The sequence below is a fragment of the Typopeltis vanoorti genome, chromosome 23 (genome assembly GCF_054136105.1).
Source record: "Typopeltis vanoorti isolate ZY-2024b chromosome 23, IOZ_Tvanoo_1.0, whole genome shotgun sequence".
Lineage (NCBI taxonomy): Eukaryota > Metazoa > Arthropoda > Arachnida > Uropygi > Thelyphonidae > Typopeltis > Typopeltis vanoorti.
In genome coordinates this window covers 72,936,399-72,949,574 of record NC_143571.1, presented here as the reverse complement: position 1 = coordinate 72,949,574, position 13,176 = coordinate 72,936,399, and the positions used below count along the sequence as shown (strand labels likewise).

At 35.6% G+C, this 13,176-nt stretch overlaps 1 protein-coding gene across 2 annotated transcripts in view; it reads left to right on the top strand.

Annotated features, from left to right (window-relative positions):
- Zpr1 (zinc finger protein Zpr1) overlaps nt 1-13,176 on the top strand; it is a 268,249-nt gene that overhangs the window by 101,074 nt on the left and 153,999 nt on the right. The gene's annotated exons all lie outside the window — the stretch shown is intronic.

Sequence of the window (13,176 nt, the reverse complement as noted above, 5' to 3'; positions counted from 1 at the left end):
AGCTATCAGATCCATAAGTTAAAATTGGCTTTAACACTGTCTTGTATACAGCTAATTTAGTGTTTTGGCTAATTTCTCTCTTATTCCATATAAATTTATTCAGTTGACTTCCCACCACACCAGCTTTGTTGATTCTGTTGTCTATTTCCATATTTATTTACCATCTTCTCTAAAAATCGTGCCTAAGTAGCTGAAATGATTTACTTGTTCTATAGGGTCATCGTTCACAATGCAGTTGATATTTTCAATGCATCTCCCTAATTTCATTGTCTTTGTCTTTTTAATGCTGACCTTCATACCATTTCTATTACAACAGTTATTCAATTTAGTCAGTGAATCTTGCAGACTTGTAGCAGAATTATTTAGAAATATAACATCATCTGCATAAAGCAAAGAGCTGAGATTAACATCTCCAATTTTGATATCAGGTTTAATACCACTTTCCTTCATAATGTGATCCATAGAGATAATGAATAACAGAGGAGATAATGTTTATCCTTGTCTGACACCAGATTTAACATTAAACCACCTTCCTGTACTTCTTTCAATTCTAACTGCTGACTTACAACTCAAATAAAGACTAGGTATTGCTTGATATAATGCCCCACTGATACCATTAAACTGTAGTGTTTTGAATTGCTTCTCTCTTGGCACCTTGTCATATGCCTTTTCCAAATCGACAATACTTAATTACAGATTTTTGTTATATTCCCATGATTTCTCCACTATCTCTTGTAAGGTGAAAATCTGATCCTGACAGCCTCTGTCTGGCCTGAATCCAGCTTGTCCTTCACGAAGCTTCTCTTCCACAATCCTTCTCAACCATTTCTCAAGTATACTTGCATATATCTTACCAGGAACATTCAGTAGGGAAATACCTCTGAAATTCTCACATTCAGTTTTATTTCCCTTTTTATATATGAGTACTATGAGAGCTCTACTCCAATCATCTGGAATTCGTCCCTTTGTCCAGTCCTTCTGAACTATGCAGTGCAGCCACTGTAAGACTTTTATACCTCCATGCTTGAGCATTTCTGGTCAAATATTCAGGCTTTTTCTACTTCATGTCACCTTTATCATCTCTAATTCATTTTATAGACTTTTTCCTCCATTTCTGAGCTTCTTCTTCAACACCCTCCAGAATATCTTGCCACCTTCTTGATACTTATTTTCTATGTTCTTACCAAAGTCCTCTTTTATTTAGCCAGTTTTACAGTGTTTAGTTTTTTTACATTTGTCTCTGTATTCTCTAAGAGTACAAGCTGACTTATTTGCCAGGAATGTTTGGTTTGCTTTCTTCTTTTCTTTCACTGCCTCTTTAGCTTCCTGTGTCCACTATGGAGTTCTGATTTTTCTATCCTTGCAGACAACCTCACCACATGCCACTCTGGCTGAATCAATCAGTGTTTTCTTCAGGGCTTGCCACTGAATCTCCAAGGTTTGGTTCCTGTTCTCAAACTCTTTCATTTTTTCTTCCATCATGTTTGTGTATTTTAGTTGACAGTTCACTTCTGAGAGCTGCTCAACTTTTATTCGCTTTAAAACTTTCTTACCTGTTCTTCTTTTCAATATGAAATTTAATTTTATCCTGCTCAAGACTAAATCGTGATCACTTCCAATTTCAAATGCTCTGTACACTCTGGTATCCTGCACCAGGGAGAAAACATCACTATCAACAATCTAATTCCTTGCCTCTTCTCTCCATGTGAATTTGTGTTCATTTTTATGTTGGATCATTGTGTTAGTAATAATTAGTCCTTGTCCTGAGCAGTAGTCCAAAGGTATTTGCCATTATTATTAGCTTTGCTCTTTTCTCTAAATTTTTGCAATATATTTTTGTATGTCTGACAATCATTTTGATCCCCAACTATTTAGATCCCCAACAAGGACCAACTTTTTCTTTTTCATTGTGTCAGTTGCTTTCTCTAAAGCCTCAAAAAATTCCTCCACTTCTACCTTAGTAGAACCTTCTGTGGGACCATAGGCACCAATAAGTGTCATTGTCGAGCTGCCCATTCTCATATTTGCCCACATCACTCTACTTGAGACTGCCTGCCATTGAAGAAGATTAGCTTCGTATTTAATGTTGAATACTATGGCTACTCCTTTCCTTGATTGTCATTGCCTGAATATAACATTTTGTATTTATTGCTCAAATGAAAATGATGGTACAACACACATGATCATACAGAATTGAAATATTTAATTAATCCACCCAAAATAATCTGTCATGGTTGTGGACTACTGGGAGAAGACCTGCGCATAGTCTTTTAAGGAATATGGGGAACTGACCACTACTTCTAACCTAATGTCCAGTCCTCTCCTTCTTGTCGTGCACTGTTAGGTATCTAACTGGAACAAATATGGGCTGGCATTTTGGGATTTTGCTGAAAAAATTGTCAGCATAAGAAGCATCAATGAAAAAGAAATGGAACTAGCAGAAGAATTGGATAAGTACAATCGACATAATAGGTGCTAGTGAAATAAAAAAGAGAAAAAGAGCTGAAATCTTTCTACACAACAACAACATGTATTCAAACAACAATAATCAAAGAAAATAAGGAAAAACTATAGTACTCATCACTAAATATGCAGATAATCTTCTTGAATGGCAGGCAATATCGAGTTGAGTGATGTGAGCAAATATGAGAATGGGAAAACTGGAAAATGAGATTTATTAGTGCCTATTGTCCTACAGAAAGTTATACTAAAGAAGTGGAAGAATTTTTTTAGGCATTAGAGAAGTCAGCTAACTCAACTAGAAAGGAAAAGTTGGTGTTTGTTGGGATCTAAACAGCATAGTAGGAAATGATTACCAGACATAGAAATATTTTAGGAAAATTTGGAGAAAAGCATAGCAAATAATACTAGTAATTGGTAATAGTTGTAAGCAAATAATAAAGAACATGGATTAGTTATTACACCATCTTCTAACATAAAATTGTGCACAAATTCAGATGAAGAGAAGATTAAGAAATAAGAAAAGCCTCATTGACTGTGAGGTATTCTCACTGGTTCAGGAAACAAGAATATACAGAGGATTTGAAGTTGGAAGTCATCACAGTTTAGTTTTGATTAATAAAATTGAATTTCTTTTTGAAAAGATGAGTGTGTGTAAGAAAGTTTTGAAACAAATCAAAGTTCAGCAGCTATTAGAGGTTGACAAGTACACAATCATCATTGAAGAAAAAATGAAAGAGATTGAAAATAAGAATAAAACCTGGGAGTTTTATCAAATCCTGAGAAAAACAATGATTCAGCCAGAGAGGATTGTGGTGAGGTAATTAGTAAGGATAGAAAAATCAGAAGTACATGGTGAACTCAGGAAATTAAAGAGTCAGTGAAGGGAAAAAAAGAAAGCATGTTAAAAGTTCCTTGCAAGTAAGCTTGTGCTTTTGGAGAATATAGAAAAAAATGTAAGAAAGATGTGCACTATATAAAGCTAGCTAAACAAAAGTCACAGAAAGACTTTGTCAAGCACTTAGAAAATAAATATCAAGAAAGTGGCAAAATATTCTGGAGGGTATTGAAAAGGCTTAGAAATGAAAGAAAGAGTACTATAAAAGGAATCAGAGATGGTAAAGGTAATAATGAAAACTGAAGATAAAGATTTTCTAGATCTCTGGAGGTAATTACTTTGAAAGATTGCTAAATAAAACAATCAGTGATAGCATGGTGGTAGAAAACACTCAATTGGAATTCAGTCAGGAATATATATGAAATGTGAAAAGGCAACTGGAGTAGATAATATTCCGCAAGAAAAGCTCAAATATGGAGGAATAAAGTACAGCGGCTACAGCTACACTGGATAATTCAGAAGACCTGTCAGAAAGTAGAATTTCAGACAGCTCTCATTGTACTCATCTATAAAAAAAAAAAATAATAAAACTGAAGGTGCAAATAACAAGAATAATTTCTTTACTGAGTTTTCCTGGTAAGATTTATGCAAGTATTCTTCAGAAGAAACTAAAAAAAAATTGTGGAAAAAAGATTGGAGAAGAACAAGCTGGATTCAAATTCTGGACTCAGGATCAAATATTCACTTTAAACAGATAATTGAGAAATCATGATAATATCATATGTATTTAAGTTTTGTAGATATGGAGAAGGCATATGACAGGTACGTAGAGAAAAGCTGCTCAAAACATTACAGTTATATGATGTAAATGAAGCATTATATGAAGCAATACTTACCCTATATATTTGAGTTGCAAGTTGACAGAATGTACAGGAAGATGGTTTGATGTTGTCAGGTATGTCAGGTGTACATTAAATCTATTGTTATTCATCGTATATATGGATCACATTATGAAGGAAAGTGGTAATAACCCTGACTTCAAAACTGGAGATTTAAATCTCCAGTTTTGAAGTCGGGGTTATTACCACTCCAAAAGACTACAGTCAGGGTTATTACCACTCCAAAAGTCAGGGTTATTACCTCCAAAAGACTACAGTTATATGTAGTCTTTTGAAGTTGTATACAGTTAAATGGGACATTCTGTGAAGCAATTCATAGTCTCTATTTAAGCTGTAAGTCAGAATTGAAGGAAGTACAGGAAGATGGTTTGAAGTAAAATCATGTGTACGACAAGGATGCACATTATCTACACTGTTATTCATTATCCATATGAATCACATTATGAACAAAAGTGGTATTAAATCAGATATCAAACTTGTTGATGTTAATCTTAGCTCTAACTTTAATCAGATGATGTTTTATTTCTAAATAAATCCAGTACAAATCTGCAAGATTCCCTGACTAAATTAAATAACTGTTGTAATAGATTTGGTATGCAGGTCAGCAATAACAAGACAATGAAAATAAACAGCAACATTGAAAACATCAGCTGTATCCTGAATGGCAAACCTATAGAACAAGTAAACATTTCATGTTTCTAGGCACAAATTTTAGTTGTTCTTAAATTAAATATAGAAAGAGACAGCAGAATTAGTACAACTGGTATGGTAGGAAGTTAGCTGAATAAATTTATTATCATCATCATCAAATTCCTGACAGGTAACCGCAAGGGGTGTACAGGATATGATAGTACTACAGGAAAAATTTACATCATTACTAATTTCCTATGTACAATTTTCCTCCAAATCAGTCTGTTACTTGTCAAGACTTCAACATTATCAGATCTTATATTACTATCGTCTAAGGCAGTGCTTCCCAAACTTCTGGATGTCAGGGCCCCCTTTGCAAAAATTAAAATATTTCACGGCCTCCCCTCGAAACATAAAATCGTAATCAATATTATAATAGAGTATTATAATATTGATTGTATTTATATTCAGTACAAAACATACACAGCGAATATTGCAAAAATCAAATACAAATATTACATTTTTTGCCTCTTACCGTTTGGCTCTGAAGACGATGCGGGCTGTTCTGGTAAAATATGAAATACTGTCCTTTTTTTTTTTGAGTCTGTTTCTGCTTCTTCTGATTGTTCGCGAGATTTTTTTTTTATTTTTTATCAACCACTTATCTAATTCTACATTAAATTTTTTAATGTAGAATAGATCAAATAATATCACCACTTACCGATACTGGCACACCACTGACTGATAACATGAAATTAGTGAATATTACCTGAATAAGGGAATCCCCAGACCAGGAACATTTTTCACTTTTGTGACTTTTCTCCTTTTACGGTAATTAAGCCTAACGCAAAACAGACAGCAAAGGCAGTCTGTTTATTAAAACGTGCATATGATTGGTGCAGTATTAACAAAAGATCGTGCAACCGAAAGATAAAAGCATAGCTGACAATTGAGTTGAAATGCTAACTCTCTTCAACTGAATTCCATATGTGAAACTGCCATAACATTCATTATATATATATATATATTACTTAGTTTTAACACTTTTACGAATTTTAACACGTTCGGTTGAATTTTATTGCTTCCTTTCACACACATCTAATTAATAACAATAGCTTTTAGTTAGATACTGTGTTTGTCCATGCAACATATGGTTTTTTTTTCAGTCTATACAGCATAGTTTCTGAGGGGACATGTGATTCATTAATTAGTGTTTTTATCCCAGTTGTCTCTAATTGCACTATTTGTTAAGAAATATATTACACAGACACCTCATACCTTATTCACTGGCATAATAAAAGTACTTGTTTTTATTGCCTCTGCAGTATAGTGGCTGTTAGAGAGGGTGTGTTCACTGCGAGCGAGTTACTATCTCCGCACATGAACTTCTTTAAGCTATTTTTCATGTGTGAAGTATATGCGAAACTTTTATTGGTAACAGAAAACTAGCTCCGATGACAGCGATAATATAAAACGAGTTTTGATATGTATATAAAGTCAATATCAACAGTTCTTGATATTAAAATATAAAAAATAACAAAAAGAAATAATAAAGGTTAAATACGTTTCTTTTAAAATAAAAACATTTACTTAGTCTTAAAACATTTTAAATTTGTTTTCATTATTTCATGCCCCCCCCCCCTCAACCAAACCTATGGCCCCCAAGGGGGCCATGGCCCACAGTTTGGGAAGCACTGGTCTAAGGCACTTTGTATCATATCAATCCACCTATATCTTGGTCTTCCTCTGGGTCATTTTCCTGCCAACCTGGCAGAGAACACTTGTTTTGCTAATCTTTCCTCGCCCACTCTGTTTAAGTGACCATACCACCTGAGATTAGCTCTGCTAACGCATTACTGGATGCTGACAATGCGAAGTTCTTTCCTAATATCCTCATTTTTAATATGATATTGCCATTGATGCCATCTGTTCACACCTATAATCTTTCTCAAGACTCTCATATCTGCAGTCTCTAGTCGTTGGTCAAGTGTTTTACTTCTGACCCAGCTCTCAGAGCCATAAGTTAAAACTGGTTTGAACACTGTCTTGTATACAGCTAATTTAGTGTTCTGACTAATTTCTCTCTTATTCCATGTGAATTTATTCAGTTGACTTCCTACCATAGCTTTGATGATTCTGCTATCTATTTCCATATTTAATTTACCATCTTCACTAAAAATCTTGCCTAAGTAGCTGAAATGTTTTACTTGTTCCACAGGTTCTTCATTCACAACAGTTGACATTTTCAATGATTCTATCTATTTTCATTGTCTTTGTCTTTTTATTGCTGACCATCATACCATATCTATTACAACAGTTATTCAATTTAGTCAGAGAATCTTGCAAACTTGTAGTGGATTTATTTAGAAGTATGACATTGTCTACATAAAGCAAAGAGCTGACATTAACATCTCCAATTCTGATATTATTTTTAATACTACTTTCCTTCATAATGTGATCCATATAGATAATGAATAACAGAGGGGATAATGTACACACCATATTTAACATTAAACCATTTTTCTGTACTTCCTTCAATTCTAACTGCTGACATACAACTCAAATAAAGACTAAGTATTGCTTGATATAATGCCCCATTGACACAATATAACGGTAGAGTATTGAATAGCTTCTCTCATTAGACATTGTCATATGCCTTTTCCATATCGACAAAACTTAAATGCAGATCTTTGTTATATTCCAATGCTTTCTCAACTATTTGTTGTAAAGTGAAGATCTGATCCTGACAGCCTCTATGTGGCCTGAATCCAGCTTGTTCTTCACCAACCTTTTCTTCCACAATTCTTCTCAACCGTTTCTCAAGTATACTGGCATAAATCTTTCATGGAACACTTAGTAGCGACATACCTCTGTAATTCTCACATTCAGTTTTATTTCCCTTCTTATACATGGGTACTATTTGAGCTCTACTCCAATCATCAGGAATTCATCCTTGTGTCCAGGCCTTCTGAACTATGCAGTGCAGCTACTGTAAGACTTTTATACCACCATTCTTCAGCATCTCTGTTCGAATATCATCTACTCCTGCTGCCTTTCCACATTTCAAGCCTTTGATGGCTTTTTCTAATTCAAGTATGAATATGTATTCCTGACTGTATGCCTGTTGAGTGTTTTTTACCAATGTGCTATCACTGCTTATTTCATTTAGCAATTTTTCGAAGTAATTACTTCATACTTCAAGAATATCTTTTTCTCCAGTTTTCATGTCACCTTTATCATCTCTAACTCCTTTTACAGCACTCTTTCCTGCATTTCTAAGCTTCTTCAACAACCTCCAGAATATCTTTCTCCTTCTTGATATTTATTTTCTATGTTCTTACCAAAGTCTTCCGATGAATTTTGTTTAGCTAGTTTTACAAAGCATTTAGCTTTCTTACATTTGTGTCTGTATTCTCTAAGAGCACAAGCTGACTTATTTGTCAGGAACTTTTGATATGCTTTCTTCTTTTTCTTCACTGCCTCTTTAACTTCCTGTGTCCACCATGGAGTTTTCCTGCAGACAACCTCCCACATGCCTCTCTGGCTGAAACAGTTAGGGTTTTCTTCAAGTCTTGCCACTGAATCTCCAAGGTTTGATTCCTGTTCTCAAACGCTTTCATTTTTTCTTCAATAAGCTTTGTGTATTTTAGTCTACAGTTCACATCTGAGAATTGCTCAACTTTTATTCGCTTTAAAACTTTCTTACATGTTATTCTTTTCAATATAATTCAGTTTTATCATGCTCAAGACTAAATCATGATCACTTCCAATTTCAAATCCTCTGTACACTCTGGTGTCCTGCACCAGGGAGAAAACATCACTATCAACAATAACATAGTCAATGAGATGTTTCTTATTCCTTGCCTCTTCTCTCCATGTGAATTTGTGCACATTTTTATGTTGGGACATGGTATTAGTAATAACCAGTCCATGTCCTGTGCAGAAATCCAATAAATATTTGTCATTATTATTAGCTTTGTTCTTTTCTCCAAATTTTCCCAAAATATTTTTGTATGTCTGACAATCATTTCCTTCTCTGCTATTTAGATTCCCAACAAGAACCAACTTTTTCTTTTTCATTGTATCAGTTGGTTTTTGTAAAGCATCAAAAAATTCCTCCATTTCTACCTTAGTAGAACCTTTTGTTGGACCATAGGCACAAATAAGTTCCATTGTCCATTTCCCCATTCTCATATTTGCCCACATCACTCTACTTGAGACTGCCTGCCATTCTAGAAGATCATCATCATCATCATCATCATCAAATTCCTGCCATGTACCCTCAAGGGGTGTACAGGATATGACAGTACTACATGAAAAAATTACATCATTACTAACTTCCTATCTACAATTTTCCTCCAAATCAGTCTGTTACTTGTCAAGACTCCAACATTATCAGATCTTATATTTCTATCGTCTAAGGCACTTTGTACCGTATCAATCCACCTATATCTTGGTCTTCCTGTGGGTCGTTTTCCTGCCAATCTGGCAGAGAACACTTGTTTTGCTAATCTTTCCTCTCCCATTCTATTTAAGTGACCATACCATCTGAGATTAGCTCTGCTAACGCATTCCTGGATGCTGACAATGTCAAGTTCTTTCCTAATATCCTCATTTTTAATATGATATTGCCATTGATGCCATCTGTTCACGCCTCTAATCTTTCTCAGGACTCTCATATCTGCGGTCTCTAGTCTTTGGTCAAGTGTTTTACTTCTGACCCAGCTCTCAGATCCATAAGTTAAAATTGGTTTGAACACAGTCTTGTATACAGCTAATTTAGTGTTCCGACTAATTTCTTTCTTATTCCATATGAATTTATTCAATTGACTTCCCACCATACCAGCTTTGCTGATTCTGTTGTCTATTTCTATATTTAGTTTACCATCTTCAGTAAAAATTGTGCCTAAGTAGCTGAAATGTTTTACTTGTTCCACAGGTTCTCCATTCACAACACAGTTGACATTTTCAATGATTCTGCCTATTTTCATTGTCTTTGTCTTTTTATTGCTGACCTTCATACCATATCTATTACAACAGCTATTCAATTTAGTCAGAGAATCTTGCAGACTTGTAGCGGATTTATTTAGAAGTATAACATCATCCACATAAAGCAAAGAGCTGACATTAACATCTCCAATTTTGATATCAGGTTTAATACCACATTCCTTCATAATGTGAACCATATAGATAATGAATAACAGAGGGGATAATGTACATCCTTGTCTCACACCAGATTTAACATTAAACCATCTTCCTGTACTTCCTTCAATTCTAACTGCTGACTCACAACTCAAATAAAGACTAAGTATTGCTTGATATAATGCCCCATTGACACCATATAACTGCAGCGTATTGAATAGCTTCTCTCTTGGCACCTTGTCATATGCCTTTTCCAAATCGACAAAACTTAAATACAGATCTTTGTTATATTCCCATGCTTTCTCGACTATTTGTTGTAAAGTGAAGATCTGATCCTGACAGCCTCTATTTGGCCTGAATCCAGCTTGTTCTTCACCAAGCTTTTCTTCCACAATTCTTCTCAACCGTTTCTCAAGTATACTTGCATAGATCTTGCCAGGAACACTCAGTAGGGAAATACCTCTGTAATTCTCACATTCAGTTTTATTTCCCTTTTTATATATGGGTACTATGAGAGCTCTACTCCAATCATCAGGAATTCGTCCCTCTGTCCAGGCTTTCTGAACTATGCAGTGCAGCCACTGTAAGACTCTAATACCACCATACTTCAGCATTTCTGGTCGAATATCATCTACTCCTGCTGCCTTTCCACATTTCAAGCCTTTGATGGCTTTTTCTACTTCAAGTATGGATATGTATTCCTGACTGCATGCCTGGTCAGTGTTTTTTATCACTGTGCTGTCATCACTGCTTGTTTCATTTAGCAGTTTTTCAAAGTAATTACTCCATACTTCAAGGATATCTTTTTCTCCTGTTTTCATTTCACCTTTATCATCTCTAATTCCTTTTACAGCACTCTTTCCTCCATTCCTAAGCTTCTTCAACAACCTCCAGAATATTTTGCCACCTTCTTGATATTTATTTTCTATATTCTTCCCAAAGTCCTCCCATGACTTTTGTTTAGCTAGTTTTACACACTGTTTAGCTTTCTTACATTTGTCTCTGTATTCTGTAAGAGTAAAAGCTGACTTATTTGCCAGGAACTTTTGATATGCTTTCTTCTTTTCCTTCACTGCCTCTTTAACTTCCTGTGTCCACCAGGGAGTTCTGAATTTTTTATCTTTGCACACAACCTCACCACATGCCTCTCTGGCAGAATCAATCAATCAATTCTAGAAGATTAGCCTCGTATTTTGTGTTGAATACCTATGGCTACTCCTTCTTTTCCTTGTCATTTCCTGAATATAACATTTTGTATTTATTGCTCAGAAGGATCTCACCAGTTTTGGTCTTTTTTGTTTCAGTCACCCCTGTTATGTCGATCTGGTACTTATCTAATTTTTCAGCTAGCTCCATTTGTTTGCCATTCAGGCTTCTTATGTAGATAGTACTGATCTTTAACTCTGGTGATGTTGAGTTGGGGTGTGCTTTCAGATTTTGTTCCAGTAGCTGACTTTTCGCTGTTCGCCCTGGTTCCCTGGCGAAAACAACGGGGGCTTTGTGTAACTGGGTCACCCCCCCCCCCCTCCCAGCCGACATGAAATTTTGTCATGTTGTACCATCATTTTGTATATTGGTTTAAGCCAATAAGAATACAATTTGGTTGGCTAAATCCCAAATTGTCAGCCCATCCTCCTTCGTTCAGTATCCAGGTAGATAACCAACAGGGTGCACCACGAGAATGTGAGGATTGGACATTAGGTCAGAAACCCTGGTCGGTGCTCTGCGTTCCTTTAAAGGCTGTGTGGAGGTCTCCTCTCAGTTATACAGCTTTGACCCTTAAGCATTTATGAAGAATAAATTTATATGGAATAAAAAAAGAAATTAGTCAAACCACTAAATTAGCTGTATACAAGAAAGTGTTGAAATCAATGTTAACTTATGAATTTGAGAGCTGGGTTGGAAATAAAACACTTGATCAAAGACTGGAGGCCTCTGATATGAGAGTTCTGAGAAAGATTAGTGGAGTGAATGGCATCAGTAGTAGTCATATCACATTAAAAAAGAGGACATAGGAAAGAACTTGCCATTGTTAGCATTCAGGAATGTGTTAGTAGAGCCAATCTCAGGTGTTGTGTTCGCTTAAACAGAATGGAAGAGGGAAGATTAGTAAAAAAAAAGTGTTCATTGTTGCCAGGTTGGTAAAAAAAAAAAGGACCCAGAGGAAGACCAAGATGTTAATGGATTGATACAGTAAAAAGCACCTTAAAAGATAGAAATATAAAATCTTGATAATATTTGAATCTTGACAGATAACAGATTAATTTGGAGATAGATTGTTGATTAGCAGTCAGCAATGGTGTAACCTTTTCATGTAGTACTATCATAATTATCCTGTACATCCCCTGAGGATACATATCAGGAATTTATGATAATTTTTTCTCTGTATTCTTTTAGGGCATTTGCTGACTGCTTATTTGCTAGTAAGTTTCAGTATACTTCCTTTTTGTCCTTAACTGCTTCTTTAACATCTTGTGTTCCTTGCAGATAACTTCACCACTTACCCCCTCTCCCACAGTTAAACAGTTGAATCATTCAATGAATCATTGAGGTTTGGTTCTTGTTTTCAAATTGTTTCATTTTTTTCTTCAGTTATTTATTTATTTATTCCTATGGCAAAAGGAATACAAAACATCTACATTCAATGTCCAATCTGGAAAGCCAATCCATTGCCTCATCCATCACCTTGTGCATGTCCAGTAGGCCACCACCATGAAATTGGCGTCTTGGGAAGTCGTTCACAAAATGAGTAATCGTCTGGGCCACGAGAGAACGATCACAATAAGGGTGGTCTAACAGCCTCCATTTATGTAGTACGTAGCCACATCTGCCCTGGTTAGTTCTGATCCTGTTGATAGATGACCAAAACTTCCTAGGAAGAGTAAAACCAGGCTGCGGAGCACAGGGATCTTCTACCAGGAAGCCGTTTGTTGGAAGATTGTTGGACCAGTATTCCCTCCACATGTCAGGTGTTGATGATAGGGCAGCTGAAGAGAGTTTGTCCATGGACCAGAAAGGCTTTCTAGATTTTAGATGAATACTAGGTGGATTTATGAGAGTCTGGTGCAGGGGCAGGAGTGGGTTGCTTATCACTTTATTAAATTCTTTAATCGAGGCTTGTCTTCTCCATATGTTTGGTGGATCAATGTTAGATAGGACAGGCAGCCAGAAGAAAGGGGTGCTTCTCACTGTCCCACTAATTGTGCG